The sequence below is a fragment of the Vulpes lagopus genome, chromosome 3 (assembly GCF_018345385.1).
Source record: "Vulpes lagopus strain Blue_001 chromosome 3, ASM1834538v1, whole genome shotgun sequence".
In the NCBI taxonomy this organism is placed as follows: domain Eukaryota; kingdom Metazoa; phylum Chordata; class Mammalia; order Carnivora; family Canidae; genus Vulpes; species Vulpes lagopus.
Genome location: NC_054826.1, coordinates 71,405,133 through 71,424,933, shown reverse-complemented (window position 1 = coordinate 71,424,933; position 19,801 = coordinate 71,405,133). Strand labels below are relative to the sequence as shown.

The 19,801-nt window shown below is 34.7% G+C and overlaps 1 pseudogene; it reads left to right on the top strand.

The window, feature by feature from the left end:
• Window positions 1-12,764: 12,764 nt before the first annotated feature.
• LOC121488046 lies at window positions 12,765-13,303 on the top strand (annotated as a pseudogene).
• Window positions 13,304-19,801: the final 6,498 nt, after the last annotated feature.

Genomic DNA, 19,801 nt, shown 5'->3' with positions numbered 1-19,801 from the left:
TCATGATAATAAAATATAATGTAATTAAAAAGAATTTAAAAAGCAATCAGAATTAGATCTGGGAACAAAGATACAACATTAGTGGAATAACTAGTAAAATGGAAATAACAGGTAAAATTTGTGATTGATAACTGGAAAAATCCATATTATACCCATAGTTAGTTAAAAATATTCCATCAATGTTAATTTCCAAATTTTGCTGACAAAAATCTTAGTTTTGTCAATAACATCCCATTAAGCAATTATAAAGTCCTCTCTGAATTGACATTCACATTCTGACCCACTTGAAAAACATATACAAGGTTCAAAGAAGAATTAAATCATCACCATTATTGCTGGTAACCCCAACTGGGAGAACACTGCTTGGGTCTGTCACCACTTTAAAGATTTCTAGGACTCAGGGCTTTATTCAGGGTTCCCCTGCAAAGTTGAAACATTATTGGTTTAAACAACAGAAAAGAACACTGGCGAACTTGGGCAGATAATGAATACAATAGAAATGTGGTAGTGGAAGAGAGGCTGGAGTGAATTGGAAAACTGCCCAGAACTGAAGTTTCCCTAAAGGGCCAAAACTAGGAAACTCAACCACAGCCTTAAGAGGAAGAGTGTATCTTGGATGCTGCTACTACAACATAGCATTGCTATAGGATACTCCTACTGCATCCCTGAATGCATCCTTCATTTTTGCCTACCTGTAGACATGCACTGTACTTGTGGGAGTACCTGATGGGTGGAGACTGGGTTATGCCCCAGTACGGACATGAATATGCATAGCTTCCTTAGTGGTAGGGAACCTCAAATGTGAATGCATTTGAATGCTGAGCAGATGAAATTATCAAACATTTCCTATAATACAAACTTAAGGAAACACATTGAGATATCAAAATAATCAGATTTCAAAATATATATACTTATAAATATGTTTTGTATGCTTTCCAAAATAGTTCTGTAAGAAATTATGGTGGGAAAATATTTCATATTAAGCATTGGAAAAAATATAAAAGTGATCAACTTCAGGAATTCTTGTCTTATTCCTGTTCTATTTTTTAATTTTTATTTTTTATTCAGATAGCATTTGTGGAATACCAACTAAGATTTAAGGCCTTTTTTAGGTCCTGGGAACAGCATATCAGTAAACAAATCTGACAAAATCTCTATTACTGTGTTTCTATTTTGGATATCTCTCTGTCAGTTATATACTTAAAGAGATACATAAATACAAAACATGTATTTGCATATGCCTGGTTTTCTTTACTTTAGTGGTCTAGATATTCATTTCTCTACATAAATCCCTTCTTGTTTCATTACTCTATAGTTTCCTCTCTGAACCTAGGTAAATTATTTTCTTTTTATTTCAAGAAAAGTTAAACCAGTATCAGGTGGTGGGGAGGTAATGTGGGAGGACTCACAACCCTATACCCCCACAGAGATCAATGATTACACAGGTATCCATGGACAAAAACTGCTCCAAGAAATGTCTAGAGTCCATACAGGAAGTTTTATCAACACTGTGGAACAAAAAAAGCTAAGAATAATTTCACCAGAAAAGAAGGAAGACAACTTCATTTTACTTGTATCATCCCACCCCACAAGCTGGCATTCCATTTTCCCAGCTAGAAAGAGTTCCTCTTTGCAGGACAAGAAGAATGAACTACCAGATTCTCTAGCCACCCAGGGCGTGGCCAATGGTGCCACTCTAGTTTCACTCTGCCCAAACTGGCAATGCTGAGATGTATTGAGGCAGCTAGAGACAAAGAATAAAATCAGAGACTATTATTGGCGGATAGGCAGCAGGAGTGATCCCAGTTCACAGAGACTCACTTTGCAGACAAACTCAGGAGATTCTCCACTGATGAAGCCAAGGCCAGCACAGCTACTGTGGACTATGGTAGATCTTGCCAGCTTTCACCCTGCAAGTATTTTCATTCACTGATGCCAGTCACCTGAGTCCCTCTCCACCACCACTGGAGCCTGGGAACGAAGCTTGTAACCAGCTCAGGTTTCTGCAAGTGCAACACCAGCCTAGGCTCCTTGACTAATCCCCACCATTGTGTTCATGCTTGGAACTAGGCCCTCCAGCTATGTACTTGCATGCCCCCATCCTGATCCCTTGAAATTGGTCTCCACTGCAGCATGCAGGCCAAAGAGAAGACTATGCAGCTGCAGGAGAGAATGCTGATAGCCAGGGCCCCTGTAGCTACCAATGAGCCCAAAGTTGACCCTTGCTCTTGCTACCTTCTCAACACCACTAATTATCAGGGAAATGCAAATCAAAATCAGAATGAGAAACACTTAACACTTGTTAGAATGATTACCATAAAGGATGCCTGGGTGGCTCAGTGGTTGAACATCTGCCTTTGACTCAGTCATGATCCTGGAGTCTTGGGATTGAGTCCTACATCAGGCTCCCTGCATGAACCTACTTCTCCCATTGCCTTTGTCTCTGCCTCTCTCTGTGTATCTCATGAATGAATAAATAAATATTTTTAAAAATAATGATTATCACCAAATAAACAAAGATAACAAGTGTTGGGAAAGATGTAGAGAAAAAGGAACCATTGTGCACTTTTGGTGGGACTGTAAATTGGTATAACCACTATGAAAAACAGTATGGATCTTTCACAAAAATTTAAAAATAGCACTACCCTATGATCCAGCAATCCTGCTTCTGGCTTTATATCCAAAGGAATTGAAATTGGTATCTCAGAGAGAGAGATCTGGACCCCTGTGCTAATTGTAGAATTATTTGCAATAACGAAGACATATCTGTCAGCAGATGAATAAGTAAAGATGGGAGAGATACACATGACTACTATTCAGGCATGAGAAAGGAAATCTTGCCATTTGTAACAACTTGGGTGAATCTAAAAGCACCAAACTCAGAGAAACAGACAGTAGTGGCGGTTACCAGGTCTAGGGGGTGAAGAAATGAGGAGATATTTGGTCAAAGGGTACAACATTCCAGTTGTGAGATTAACAAGTTCTTGGGATCTGATTTGCAGCATTAGTGCAACAGTTTATTATATATATATGAATGTTGCAGGAAAGTAGATCTTAAATGTTCTCACCACAAAAAATAAATGGCAATTATGTCAGAGATGAAGGTATTAACTAATGCTATGAGGTAATTATTTTCCAATATATAAATCTACCAAATCAATACCTCATACACCTTAAACATAGAATATTATATGCCAATTATATCTCAATAAATCTGGGGAAAAAAGAAAAGTTAAACCAATTTTATAGGCTCTATAGGATTCTGATAGTAACTAAATTGCTTCTTATAGGAGGAAGTGTCTTAATATCATCTGGAAAATTAATAAATGCAAGATAATCATATCCATTGTCATCACTGAAAAGCATTATGTGTGTGTGTATTATATCATACGTGCTAGGATTCACTGATAAATAAGACAGCTACGGTCTTTACTAATAGTATGTGGATGAAATTATTTTGGACATGTGCAGCACAATAGAGGCAAAGTGTTCAGTGACTTTGTTGGAAGGGAAAAATCAAACAGTGAGGAATTCCAACCCTACATCAGGTATCTATTTGTGACCAAATAGTGTTAAAGTAGGGCCACTTTGTAATGTAATTATGAAATTTGGTTAGTGCCCTCAAAAGAATGTTAACCAAATGAATAAAGATTTCTGCTCTGCCTATTAGAATCATGACTGAGTAGTTTGAAGGTGACCACTCAATTTGGTTATCTACCTACCACTAACTGAGAAAATAAAATAAAACTGAGAATTTAAAATATTGCCATAAACACATTGAAATGTTTATCTCACTACATTATAAATAGAGAGAAAATGTTGATAATTGAAGCCACAATATAGGATGAGAACTGCATATTATTTGTTATGCTTAGGCTTAACTGTACTTAACTACATAAGCATAAGGATATATTCACATGTACCTAACATGATGATATTAATTTTCATTTATAATTCACAGAGAACTTCCCATACCAAACCTAAGCATAAACAAGAGTAGGCTCTGTTGCATTTCTAGAAAGATTTATTTTCTCACATTTTCCAAATTCAAATGTCAAATGACCTATTCTTGTCTACTTATCTGTTTTTTTTTTTTCTTGTCTTATGTTGTTTAGTATTAGAAAGAGCACTCCTTGTTTGTTTGGGTTTTTTTAAGATTTTTTATTTTATTTATTCATGAAAGACGGAGAGAGAGAGAGGCAGAGACAGAGGCAGAGGGAGAAGCAGGCTCCATGCAGGGAACCTGATGTGGGACTCGATCCCAGGTCCCCAGGATCACACCCCGGGCTGAAGGCAGGCGCTAAACCACTGAGCCACCCAGGGATCCCCAAGAGCACTCCTTGTTATCAAAGTCTGAGTTTGCAGTCTTATTGTACAGCAAGAGACTTTAACTTACTCTTAATATGTGAAAACTAATCAGAGACATATGCAGAGAAAAGAAAACAAATAAAACTTTTACAAATAAAATATTTCTAAACTCTCATAATTTAACTTTTGTAGCCTTGGGGCTTTGTTTCATAAACAACTATCAGTACCAAGATGAAATTTGAAGTCTTTCTTTTGTATGTGTAAATGATATTCCTTATTGTCTTTTAATACTACCAAAAAATTACACAATTGTGAGTAAAGAAGAACACATAGCCTGGAAGTTCATTTCCTTTCTTCCAAAAAAGGACTAATCACTAATTTCCTACCAATAGGAAAGAGAAACATTAAAAAGGTACAGCAGAGAATACTAACTTCCAGAGTGGTTGCTTAAGGACCTGCAGTTCTCTGAAAAACAAAAACAAAAACAAAAACAAAACTGGCAAATGACCAAGATTAATTGTTTCAGAACTATGAAAATTAACCAGTGAAATAGAATGAACTGAAAAATCATCCATTCAATAAAACCTACTGATTCCTTGTAAGAGAGCATTGTTTGTGGCATTTCAACTTAGCGTTATTCCCATGCCCTTTAGAATTCCCCTACTACCTTATCTCTGTTGTGCAGTAGCTCTGAAAAACTATAGTATCACAGTCAATGGAGAGCTAATGTCTTTTGAAGCTCAATTATAAGATTCACACCCAAATAACAGTGAATATTTCCACTGAAATACATTTCTAAGATGTGTAGCTCATCTTTCTAGGAGAGTAAAATAGAAATCTATCCCCAGGCCGTTACTAACAAGTATAGCAATCACCCTGCAACATCATAATTGTCTAAGACTGTGATTTTCTTTGGTGTAACCAAAACTGGCACTCCATCATGAAAAACATTGAAAAAAAGTATAATGAACTAGATGATCATAGGGTATTTAAAAAGCTACAATATATTCCTTGAGATCTAGAAGGCTACAAATATGTGGAGGATTATATACATTTCTAGGATAGAACTAGAATAGGAAAAAGCCATAGCCATTCACCTCTGGCTGACCTTGAGACCATACCCAAGTAGGAAGTGAAAGCTAAGGCTGTTTTAGAAACTGCCTGAAGTTCAAAGGTATGCCTTCATACAGAGATCTCTTTGGCAAAATATGAAACACAACACTTTTTAAGGAAATTTTCTGACCAGTTAATAGCTGACCAAATTATAGTAATGAAAGATTAATCTTAGAAAGCCAATTTTAAACATATAAAACATAAATATTGAAAAAATAAAAGCTAGCAGAATCTTGGTGGCTGCACACTACAGTGAATACAGAATCTACAGAAATCATTCAGAAGAGTGGTAAATAAATAGAAACAACAAGAAAAATAACAATGATAAATTTTGGGGGAATATTTATCTAAACACAAAACTTGGGGTAAGGGATTTGATATGAAAATTGTTAAAACATATTATCAAAAAGTCCAGGTATTTTAAAAAAAGTTATAATATATCCAAAGAGACAGGAAAGTATGGTACATACACAGGAAAAAATATAGCTAAAAGAAAATATCCCCAAACAGTCCCAAATCTGAGAGTTCATCAATGATATTTTAAAATGGGAAAATTTTCTGGTATATAAATTATACCTTAATATAGCTATTAAGAAAATAGTATAACAGGGATCCCTGGGTGGCGCAGTGGTTTAGCGCCTGCCTTTGGCCCAGGGCGCGATCCTGGAGACCCGGGATGGAATCCCACGTCGGGCTCCCGGTGCATGGAGCCTGCTTCTCCCTCTGCCTGTGTCTCTGCCTCTCTCTCTCACTGTGTGCCTATCATAAATAAATAAAAAATAATAATAATAAAGTTGTTTAAAATAAATAAATAAATAAATAAATACTTCTAATCTTCTCTGGAAGTTAAAAAAAAGAAAATAGTATAACATATACATTTGTATATTAATATTAGACACACTTTACATCACCACCATTTCAGAGAATCACAAACACACCTAAACTGAGGAAAATAAATTATATGCATTTTTCAATGGCCTATATTACAAATAATATAGGAATGTGCAAAAGTTTATGTTTTAAAAACCACAAAGCTATAAATTGGATGTGTACCAACCCTTTATCTGCTACCATTTAGGTGAGCATTTCAGTTGATGGCACATTTTTTGCTTAGGAATTTTAGAGATATTTTAAGAAAGGAGTACAATAGAACCCATTAAATGCTGAATATGCATTTCTAGGCTCTAACATGGGTTAGTCATTCATTTTATATCTTTAGTTTTGTAGTAAATATTTTTTTCTGTGTATGAGTGTGGGAAAATAACACACAGTTTTGATCCAGTTGTTCATTTTAAACTGAGGATGGTGGATTTTTTTTTTTTTTAAGAAACATAACAGTTGTAAAGCATGCCACACTCTGTAAAATAGTTTAAGTGAAATCATACCTCTGCATGATTACCAAACTTAAAATTTGTGGACTTATATTCTCCGTTGTTAAAATGACATTCAATGAGTTAGTAAAATTTAAGAGAACAAGGAAAGACAATATAACATGTTGTAAGTACATTACGAGAAAATTATGTTCTTTTCACCTTTGCCATGTAGTTTGTGATTAGTGTAGCTATCTATATTAATCGAAGACATTTGTTCAAAAGGCAAGAGGTTGACTGAGGTGAACATATGCCAAGCTGCAGAGATGTAATCATACTATATTTAGATAATGTGCTAGAAAATGTGTAGTTATTCAAGAGCCATTTGGACAAAGAAATAAGTTCTTTAAAGGAAATAAAGCCATTCTGTTCACTTCTAAATTGTAAAATAACAATTGAAGCCTGATCCTTGCATTTGAAAATACCAGAAATTATTTAAGACACCTAGAAGTCAGATAAAAATATACCCTAAGCCTCCAGGAATACTGAGCAACTATTTGGAAAATGGAGGCAGGAGTTTGCAAGATGTCTTTTTAATGTATTTATAAAAGCTCGTGTCTCTAAGAGACTTTACTTTGTTCAAGAAAATGTCATGAAGATGTATGTCTCAGACAGTGTTTATGAACAGTAGAGTTATTCATAGTTTTCTTTATGTAAGTCCTGTGGTCTGTGTGTCAAACTGCCTGCATGCATTTATGATGGCTTCTTGCCATATGAAGTCAGGGCTGACTTAATATATATAAACTTGTGTTACTCATACAGCTTTCACACACCAACTCACTGAGAAGTATCCATAATCCAAAAGAATCTTGTGTAGCTATTCAATTAATGTTTATAAGAAAACTATGTAGATACTTTAAAATCAGCCACAAATTGAAATAAGTGCATAGCTGCAATTCACTTATTAAGGTCCTCTCTCTGCTTGCCTTCTTGACAGAGGCTGGATATTGAAAAATGGGAATTTAAAAAAAGAATATGTTTATGTGAGTAGGATGTGTTGATAATTCACCTTAAATTAAGTAAAACAGAAAATAAGATACAGAAAGACAAAGAGACAGAGAAAACCATTTAGTAGCTTTATAAGTTAGACATCTTTGAAAGAGTATTATTTGACAGACTTTGCTTCCAGACATTTATTAGGAAAGAACTTAGCCCAGTAACCTCACTATTAAGACTTATGTAGTCTTAGACAAATTCAATTTTGATACTTCTTTCTAATATTTATTAAGTGTATAAAAATTTAACATTTATTAAATTTATTTAAATTTCTCCTCACTTTAGTCATTAATAACATTGTGGTAATAACGTCCTACCTGACATCATAGCTGGATAGGTTAATAAAGATTTATAAAGTAATTGTAATAGTACATGACACACAGTAAGTTCTCTGTATGTGATTGTTATGATTATAATTAGGATAGTTCAACTTTATGTGAGGTGTTAAATAAGGTTTGCCCTGATGCCCTCCTAACTCCCCTTTTATTTCCCTGTCTATTCCCTGCTCCATCATCTTTTCCTCTTCATTACTTCATATTTATTTCAAGGATATTGGTTTCATTTCCCTTGTAGTCAATATTTTTTTTCCTCTACTTGCCAAAAATAATTAAGAAAGCAATCCCATTTAAAATTGCATCAAAAAATGCATCAAAAAGAAGAAACTATTAAAATATAAAATAAACTTACCCGAGGAGGCAAAATATCATACATCGAAAACTATAAAACCTTGGAAGACACACATAAATGAAAAGGTATCCTGTGTTCATGGGTTAGAAGAATTAATATTGTTACAATATTTGCACTACCCAAAATGATCTAGGGATTTAAGAAAATCCCTATCAAAATTCCAATGACATTTTTTAACAGAAACAGAAAAAATAATTCTAAAATTTGTATGGAATTACAAAACTAATCCCGAGAAAGAAAAGCAATGCTGGAGGCATCACAGTTCCTTATTTTAAATTTAAAACTATCATAATCCAACCAGTACGGTACTATTATAAAAACAGACATATTGAACAAAGGAACAGAATGACCAACCTAGAAATAAATCCGTGCATATATAGTCAACAAGAATACCAAGAATATAAAATAAGGAAAAGATAATCATCTTAAAAAATGATGTTGGGAAAATTTCATATCCACATACTAAAGAATAACATTAGGCCCATATCTTATACCATGCACAAAAATCGAGTCAAAATAGATTTTAAAAAAAATTAGGTTTGAAACCATAAAACTCCCAGAAGTTCCCTGACATTGGTCAACAACATGGATAAATATTAAGGACATTATTTTGAGTAAAATAAGCCAGTCACAGAAGGACAAGTACTGCATAATTCCATGTGAGATATGTGAGATATGTAAAATAGTCAAACTCACAGAAACAAATAGTAGAATGCTGGTTTCAAGGGACTGAGGATAGGAGAAGATGGAGAGTCCCTGATCAATGTAAAAAAAAAAATAGTTACACAAATATATTTGTTTTACCCACTGTCCCTATGGGTAGCAATATTGTATTACACACTTAAAAGTCTGTTAACTTGGTAAATCTCATATTAAAAATTCCATAATAAATACATACATACGAAGATACATACATACATACATTTTTAAAGCTTCAAGATAATTGAAAGAGATTACTAATAGCATTAAAGAATTATACATAGATATGATTAAATAGTGATTCCAAGACTTACATCTGTGCATGGCACTAAAATATTCTATATGGCCATAGCTAACTCTTTAGCAAGTCATTTAACTCCCATTTCTTCATCTATAAATAGAATAGAAAAGACGCTTATGTAAGGCCTATTTTGTTATGAAACTGAGAATTTATGACCATTGTTTTTGCAAAGTTAAGTGTGACATAAGAATCAAAACAATATAAGGAATATGTTTCTTTTATGATAAATGTTGATATTTCTTTCTTTTTTTTTTTATGATAGTCACACAGAGAGAGAGAGAGTGAGAGTGAGAGAGAGAGAGGCAGAGATATAGGCAGAGGGAGAAGCAGGCTCCATGCACCGGGAGCCCGACGTGGGATTCGATCCCGGGTCTCCAGGAGCGCGCCCTGTGCCAAAGGCAGGCGCTAAACCGCTGAGCCACCCAGGGATCCCCAAATGTTGATATTTCTAATATTGTTACAAAATGCTTTTCCTTTCTGGAAGAACATTTGTAGATCAGGGATGCCACCAATCTAAGGCACTATTTTAAAGCCATGTGGGACCCATTTTCTAAGAGACCATTTAAAATACTAATAGGAAAAAAAAGTGATCATTCAGTTAGTCATCTATCTGATCACAACCAAACCCTAGCTTAAACAAATATGAGTAGACAGGAAGTGGCAAGTATTACTAATACTATTAATGACTTGACTTCTCTTTAGCTTATATAATTTCAGTTATTTTGCCATTGTAATATCTTACCTTTAAAAATGATGATGAGGGGCACCTGGGTGGCTTAGTTGTTTAAGTATCTGCTTTCGACTCAGTTCATAATCCAGGAGTCTTGGGGTCTTACTCAGCGGGGAGTCTGCTTCTCCCTCTTCCTCTACTCCTCTCCCCAGCTTGTGGGCCTTCTTTCTCTCTCTCTCTCAAGTAAATAAATAAAATCTTTTAAAAACTGATTAGTAAATCTTTTTTGTGTTATCAGTCAGTAACAAATAGCTTCATATTTTCAATGTCCTACTAAATAGCAAAGTTTGTTTCTCAACCATATAATATGTCAGATTCAACAGATTGGATGTAGATCTGGTTTACAATTGAGCAGCCTTGATACCAAACATGCTGATTTCGTAGTGTAGAAAAAGTGCAGGGCAGATAACAGAAACATGGTGGCTCTTAATGCTTCTACTTGGATGTTGATTATATCAAATGTGCTCATGGACTATTGACCAAAGTGAATCATGTGGCTAAGCACAGTATCAATTGGGTAAAGAGGTATACTAGCTCCTTAAAAAGCACTACAAAAGACATGGCAATAGAGGAGTATGAGTATGACCCTTTCAAGTATCCAAACAGTAATAGTAATCTACCATGGTTACTTTTTCCCAATTCAATCAATATTCTTAAGAACACGTAATTTCAATGGTATTCCATATTATTTCATAGGCATACATTTTTGTTTATTACTTAAAAGGTCTCTACTTATAAGACCTATTTAATTTGGAATTGTGCTAACATTACTAATTGGATATGAATTCAGAAATTTGATGAAAAATTTAGTTTATTATTATTTATTAAAAAGCTTATTTTTAAAGATCTTCTTGACACACATTTGTGTAATCGACATATTAGAGAAATTTATTTATCCCAATTTTGAGGGTACCCTAAATGTTGTACACTTCAAGTTCTCCAAATGGAAGAAGTAATGTTTCTTCTTGAGGGTGAGGAGTGAAGATTAGAGTCAAAAGAGGATTTAACTCAATCTTTGTTTCATTTGATTTTTAAAAAAATCAAAGTATGAATAAGAGAAACTATATCCTGGAAATGTATGCTATGAATAAGACACGAATACATCAAATTTTCAAGAAAATTATTTTAATAATAATCAAAGAGTGAGTGAATTCAATTTACATTTGCTTTTTTCTTTTTTCCTAAAGCAAGTTCACAGCATATAGTGTAGTAAATATTAGCCTTAAACTGTAAATTTCTAAGCAGAGCATGACCAGGTAGATGAATGGATTCCATTAATGTCAGTGGAAGCCATGGAGTTAAATCCTGTTTTCATTTGCCTCAAAAATGAAGCCCTAAGCAAGTTTGTAAATGGCAAGTTTCTCAAATGACAAGAGAAATAACAGTTTAGTCAGGAACCTACTGCTCTTAGTGTTAATGTACTAATTCATTATGCCAAGTCTTTATCTGACTAAAGTCATTTTCTAAATGGTTTTGAAGACAAAATGCCTGGCATTATAGAAATCTAGATTTTGGTTGTTTTCTTTATTTCCTTTTTTAAGGCAATTCTTTAAAAGAAAAAAAAAACACAAATATTCTATATCAAATATTTTCCAAGATAATTCTTCAAAATGCATGACAGTTTTATTATTTGATAATTTGCATTTTATGATTTAAAAAAAGCTGCATGAATGTGAAAATCCACAACTGAGTGTGTTATACACCCTAAGAAACCATTGATTAAATTGAGTCACTTAATGGCTCTGGAATAGGTTTTAGTAAAGTCTAGCCTGCAGTCTGATTTTGAAAATAATGCTTCATTTGTTTAGATATTATCTATAGCTGCTACATTCTTGGTACAATGGCAGATCTGAAAACGGAGGGGGGACCCCAAAAACAAAACTAAAAGCTCTTTTGTTCTGTAAGACACAGATGCCTGGCCAAGTTGCTAGAGCTGAATGATAGAGCGATTCTGTACTCAGAGGGTTTTGCTTTTTGTTTTTTGGGTTGTTTGTTTGCTTGTTTGTTTTTCTTTCTCTCCAGATTCCTACCATCTCATAAAATTGGAAATTCAGGGTCATTTTTTTTCTTTTTAATATAAAGAAGCATCCAGTCTTCCATTTATTGTTTATCGGCTTTTTCCAACAAGAGGGTCATGGTTTCAGCAGCCATCCTTCTGGCCACATTTTTCTTTGTTAGAATCACAAATCTCTTAGTTTCTTTGATCCTTTTTGGGACACGGGGTCTGAGATAAGATCTTCAGTGTGGCTGATTTGATAAGTATCTACTATGAAGAACCAAATTTTCCCACATGCAAGTCCCACAGGTTAATTGTGTGTGTGTGTGTGTGTGGGGGGGGTAATAGTATTAAATTTGATTTTGGTCAGTCCAAACCAAGTTCTTCAATGCAACTCTGATAGTAATATACAAAATAACTGCGGGTTCCTGCGGCGCGAGCTACCATGAGCAGTAGCCTTCCGCGACACCCTGTGCGAGGCAGTGAAGGGGCTGCTGCATGGGAACCAGTGCACGGGCTGGAAGTTTATGGAGACGATCGAGCTGCAGATCAGCCTGAAGAACTATGACCCTCAGAAGGACAGACGCTTCTCGGGCACCATCAGGCTTAAGTCCACCCCAACCCCCTCCCCAAGTTCTCCGTGTGTGTTTTGGGGGACCAGTAGCCTTTGAGGCCAAGGCAGTGACTATTCCCCACATGGACATTGAGGTGCTGAAGAAACTCAACAAAAATAAAAAAAAAAAAAAAACTAGTCAAGAAGTTGGCCAAGAGGTATGATGCTTTTTTGGCTTCAGAATCTTTTATCAAGCAGATCCCACGAATCCTGGGTCCAGGCCTGAATAAAGCTGGCAAGTTTCTTTCCTTGCTGACCCACAATGAGAACATGGTGGCCAAAGTGGATGAAGTGAAGTCCACCATCAAATCCCAGATGAAGAAGGTGGTATGCCTGGCAGTGGCTGTTGGCCACGTGAAGATGACAGATGATGAGCTCCTGTACAACATCCACTTAGCTGTCAATTTCCTAGTGTCCTTGCTCAAGAATCCACAAATATCTGGATTTATACATCAAGAGCACCATGGGCAAGCCCCAGCGCCTTTACTAAGACAGTTTAATAAATCCTAGTGCTACCGTTACAAACAAACAAACAAACAAAAACAAAAAATCAAAAACAAAAAAAAACCCTGATGTTTTGATTCCTGTAGACTCTTATCCAAATTATTCAGTTGACTGAAAATTTGGAGAGAAGAAAGGAATGAAAGAATGAATAAAGACTATTTTTTAACTCTTACACTAACACTTTAACTCCAGTACTCTTGGTGCTGACCAGGAACCTCCCATGTGTCCCATGCTTATTAAGGATTTTATTACCAAATGACCAATGCTTGGTAAAGTTAATGGGGTAAGTGAACAGAATTTTGTAAATATAGAGATGCTTCAATCCATATAGTGTACACTGTCCAGTCCACAGAATAGAGGCTTTTCTTTTTTAAAACATTGAGAATATACTGCTGTAGTCCATCCCATCACTCACGTCAGCCCAGGGGAGTACTTTGTTTGGTAAGAAAGGGAAAAAGGTCAATATGAGTGTGTGGCTTAAGCCCTTCCTGGTTCTCTCTTTATGATTTGCTTTTCAGCTTATAGTAAAGATTCTCTTCTTACTCTCATTAATTATACAAACTTTGGTCAGGACACAGACTATGCCTAGATACTTCTCAAACTCTCTTGGGCTCAAGAGCACACAGTGTTTGACAAATAAGAAGAAGGTCAGGAACATTTTTGTGATGGCATAAGAAATCCAATATCCTGACTAATAGATTCCACAATTTACATATAAGGGATGGGAAAATGGCCAGTTTCAGGGGCTCAGTGCTTGGCTTAATATTCTGTTGTCACCATCTTAAAATTTTTATTTCCTTTAAAAAAAAGAGAGATCCTACATTTTCAGGTTGTACAGAGCCCCACAGATATGTAGCTATCCCAGGAGAAGTGTTAGACGTTATATTTTGTCAAGTTCAACCAAAAATAAAGGTCATTTTGTTTTCTGGGGTTTTTTTTCCATGTATATTTCCCAAATGCTCCATTACTCAAGTTAAAAAAGACTGATGTTTTTCTCTCCACAGGCGAGTTACCAGAAATCTCAAGTTAAGCAGTTCATTCAAGCAGCTCATCAATGTGTATCCATGAATGGCTTCCCATAGACTCAACTCGCACAATCACAACATGTCTTTAGAAATAAAACCCTGGTTCTTCCTGATTAAGTTCATTCAAGAACCTGTGTTTCTTCTATTTTGGTACTGTGCCATTTCCTAAAGAGTTGTCCTTGACCCATTGGTTAAAGCTGGCACACTGCCATGTATACCTTTCTGCCCATGGGATAGAAGAGGATGTCTAAGGCAAGAGGCTTCATTTTTAAAGAGGTAACCTGTAAATTGCATGCATGACTTTTTTACAAGATATCATTTTCCCAATTTAGTCATGAGGCCATAACTAGGAAGAAAATTAGCAGCCATGGTTCCTGTGTCTAAGTAAAGCTCAGAGACTTCTCCTAGGAGAGATTGAGGGAGAGAGAGAGAGGGAGAGGAGGGGAAGAAAGGGAAGAGGAGGAGGAGAAACAGAAGGAACAGAAAGAGAAGGCAAAATAGTACGGGAAAGAGAATGAGAAGAGGAAAGAGGAGGAGAAGGAGAAGGAGGAGGAGGAGGAGAAACCATACTCCTTGGATTATCATTAGTGCTATAATATTTCAAGTGCTGAAGTGTTTACTGTTACTGACACATTGTTCTAATAGGGTCCAAAATACAGAAAGGGTTAATATATAATACTTAATTCTTAGCTAAACTAAATTAAAAAGTTGAAATAACTGGCTTGGCATCAGTCTCTTATAAAGTTGGTTGCTAGCAAATAGAAAAATATTACAATGGATATATTTATTCAGTATAATTTTGTTCCTTGTTCTTAAATTTGCATTCTTCCAATAATTTAGTGTTAAAATATAATGAAATGATATGATAGGTTTTGCTTGTTATGGTTAATCCCGTATTTCTAAAATATAAGTTGGCAACCTAGAGTGGTCCTCAATTTTAAAAAATAAATAACCATGAATGGTACAGATGAGCCAAAAAACATGTAAGCAATAACATGAGGAGTAAATGGAAACTTTTCTTTAGCATGAGTTTACAACTCTGAAAAAAAGATAAAATCACATATCTTTAGAATATTAAAGTAAATTAGAATCACCTGGATAAGAAAGCAATACAGAAGCCTTAAGGGATTTGCCCATGTTACAATTTAGTAAGGCATTGCTGCCCCAAGATTAGCTTCAAGCTCTTTTTTTTCTTAGTTCATAATTAAAGTTACATTTCTGCTAGAACAGCATTGCTCAAAACGCATAATATGGAACATAGTTCCACTGGATATTATTATTTACAAAATAAATTGGATATCATGTCCAATAGATTCATGAAAAGGCTATAGTAACAATTAAAGAAAAGCTAGTAGGACTTTTCCCAGCCTTTCCTAAACTAAGATTTGTGAGTTGAAGGAGAGGGATAGAGGACAGAACATTTCACATAGTCCCTGCTTTTGAATTAACATCACTTTATCTTTGCTTACTGAGAATACTTTGAGAAATGTTTCTCTCTTGGAAATGGTTTTGAGCAGGCAGTCAACAGATTTTCAAAAGCTTCTTGTATCAATACATTTCAAATTCAAAGCTTTAAGATACACTAGACAGTTTATGTATTAATACGTAGCAGGTTGAGATAACTATTAACTGAAAATCCATGGACACAAGTTTAGGGTTCAAGGAGTACAAACTACTATCTACTTTTCTGTTGTTATGGAATTCTAGTACTGCAGTTCAAATATATATTGATTCAGAAACAGTAACCTTTAAGTTTTTGAAGTGTATTTGCTTCATAAAGAAATACGTTGCATGACTCACTCGTGAAAGTATCTCACTTTGGGCTTTTAAGATTCATCCTTAGGTAATTGAAAGTACTAAAGACATCTCTTATTAGGTAGGTTATGACAAACAAAACAAATCACACACACAGACACAACACTTGAGGATGTGAATAGAACTACAAAGACAATTCGTAGCAGGTTATCCTTTTTCTGTTTGTCCACACCATTGTCTACTTTTCCTGACTTTTTTTTTTTCTAAACTGGGTTCTCATTTCCAATGTTCTTCATTCTCCACTAACTTTTTCTTTTCATAAGTGTTACTATTCCCACTCTGTTATCTATAAACATAACTCATTCTAATTGAGTCGTAAATAGATCCAGGGAATAAGAGTACCTTTAAAAGAACATTTTTGAAGACCACAGATTTTTTTTTAAGTCACAAGATGATTTTACATATCTGGGCTCTTTTCACGTTTTACAAGAACAGTAATGGAGATGTGATTAGAGTCAGTTAATGAGTATTTTTTGGGCAGTAGTTTGGTGGCAGTCGCACATCTCACCTTAGTAGGCTTGTCTGACATTAATAAAGTCCCACCACTAGGGTCTGTCTGATGCTTTTCTTATGATTAGGCTCAGGTGTATGTTCCTGGGAAGACGGCCACAGGACAGCGCCATTTTTATCTAGCTAGATCAACTGTGCATATTATTAAAATGGCTTAATACTGTTCATATTCACCTGAGTAGTACTTGTCATGTTTAATCACTTTAAAGTGACTCTTCTCCCTTTTCTCATATTATATTCTTTTTAAAGAAACCACTATTTGGAGCCCATACCTAAAGGAGTGGGATTCATACTCTACCTCTTGAGGACAGAGTGTCTACACACATTGTAGAAAAGGGAATATCATCTCTTTATGTATTCATTCGTTTATTTATGTCAGTATGGACTCATGGATATTTATTTTATTCCTTGGGTTATAACCCAATAATACTTTATTTACTTTGTTGCTAAAATTTTCCCGGTTTACAATCCTTGGAAATTCTTTCAATTGGCTTGTGTCTCTTTGTTATACCCCCATCATTGTGAGGTTTGTGTGTTTAATTGTTTGTGGGTTTTTTTTTAAAGATTTTATTTATTTGTTCATGAGAGACACAGAGAGAGGCAGAGGCACAGAGAGAGGGAGAAGCAGGCTCCATGCAGAGAGCCTGACGTGAAAATTAATGTGAAATTTGACGTGAAAATGATGTGGGACTCGATCCTGGGTCTCCAGGATCTCACCCTGGGCTGAAGGCAGTGCTTAACTGCTGAGCCACCCAGGCTGCCCCAATTGTTTGTGTTTTGTTTCTTTTTGTGTACCTTCTTATTTTCTGTCAATGCAAATGCTTTAGGCTCATATTTTACATGTCTGCCCAGTCCTACCTAGGGTTCATTTTAGAACCCAAGATCTGGGTGTTATGTATTTGAGCATTTGTTTTTAAATCCTACTTCTTCCCCACTTGAAAATAATATACTATGTTCATCATTCCAATAATGATGGATAGTATTTATTTAGTAGTTGAAGGGTGCTTGGCAGTTTTAATTACCTTACGTATATTACTGTGCTTTGTCTCTAAAATAACCCTTTGTGGTTGATACTGTTATTTTTAATCCTATCCATGATATGGCTAATTGCTAAAGGTCACAGAATAATAAGCTATGTGATAGGATTTATGTCCATGCAGTTTATGTCCCTGATATCACTATAATCCAAAAATGCTGAGCATTTACTACACCTTTCTTAAGACACATAATCCTTTCTCTCATTCACTATAATACTCTGTATTCACAGTATTGCCTCCTTATATTTAGAAATTAATTTCTAATGCTGTGGATGTCTTCCCTAAAAATCTAAATAATATATGAAAGTTGGTCACTTTTGTTTGCTATAGTTTAGCACACTATATTATAATTGTACACATTTAAATTTCTCTTCATCAGTTAATAAACTTCTTAGGAGCTAGAATTCTATCTTTTATGTCCTAAATCTTGTCATAATTTATCAATACATTTTGATGAATGTGTGTTTACTTTTCTCGATCAGGATACAAGCAACTAATATAGTTGATTCATATTATTATTTTCAAGACTAATATACTGCAGTCCTGCCACATTGTAGATGTTCAGTAATTGCTGAGTAAATGAATTTGGACTTGTCTTCCTGTATATTTTACCTAGGGTAAATGAAAATATGGTAAAAAAAAATATTGGGTAAATGGTAATATTTTTAAAAGAGCTGTGAATACTGGAATTCTTTCTGGAACTTATTTATTCATAATTTCTTTTTTCTGGCAAAAAGAAAAGGATGAAGAATTAAAATCAGAGTGGATTTAACTCTTTATTTACCAAATTCAGTGAACAGAAAACTATAATTCACTTTCTAGAAACAGCTTTTGTTATTTTAGAAATGTTAAAAATAGATCAAAAGAAAAAATAATTATCGACTTTAGTCTATCCAGTTGTAGAATTTTTTCCCCATTATTCAGAAGCACTTTCCTAAAATCTATTTTTACAAGTACTAAGTTGTGAAGTATATTTGAAGAATTCACTTTTGATGCCACAACCAATCCAATATGATTTTGACCTATTGAAAAAGAAAATCAGGGAATCAAGTTTATTAGATGTTAAACTCTCTGTGGGAAGGAATTTCTTATTCAGCTTCCTGCTCATTCTTACCCCTTGCGTTTGCACCAAGTAAATATTTATTGAAAGTCTGCAAAAAATACTGATTAAAATTGTGTTTTCCAGGAATTTTTTCATAGGAAAAACTTTGCTTTAAAAATATTATTAAATGATCCAATCTTAAGTAGTTAATAAAATAATAGTTATTGCACTTTAACATTATTCTATCCTTTATTGGATAGAAATTATTTTTTAAAATAAATTTACTTATACAGCTGCTATTGTATCTCTGCCATTTTGGAAAGGAAAGTAGCAATTATCATATGCAAGGAAATTATTTTGACAGGAAATGTGACATCAAGTTACGTGGATTTATTTCCTAAATTGCATCTGGAGTTTTACTTTCAACTCTAATAGTAAACATTCATAAATATGGACAAATGAGTCATTAAAAATAATCACATTGTAGCTTACTAGAATCACTGCTATTAGGGGAGGCCCAGGTGGCTCAGCGGTTTAGCACCGCCTTCAGCCCAGGGCCTGATCCTGGAGACCCAGGATTGAATTCCACATCAGGCTCCCTGCATGGAGCCTGCTTCTCCCTCTGCCTGCCTCTCCCTCTGCCTGTGTCTCTGTCTCTCTCTCTCTGTGTCTCTCATGAATAAATAAATAAAATCTTTAAAAAAAAAATCATTGCTGTTCCTCCCACATTCTTAGGATAGATCCAGAGCAGAAATAAAAAGATGTGGAAATTTTGTAGTTTATTTGTGTCTACAATTTCATAAATTAAAAATATACTCAGATATCCTTTTATATTGCCATTATGGATACTGTTTCTCTAAAATGTTAATTTTATTTTAAGTCCCAGAACATACTACACTAACTGGGGCATCCACAATAAATATTTGTTAGAGTAAATCTTATCCAATTTTAGTATATGTGCTTCCAAAGTGAGCAAGAGTAAATCTTATCCTACATTAGTATCACTTTGGGTAAGAAAGGTGATCTACTAGAAAATAAATCATATTAATAATCAT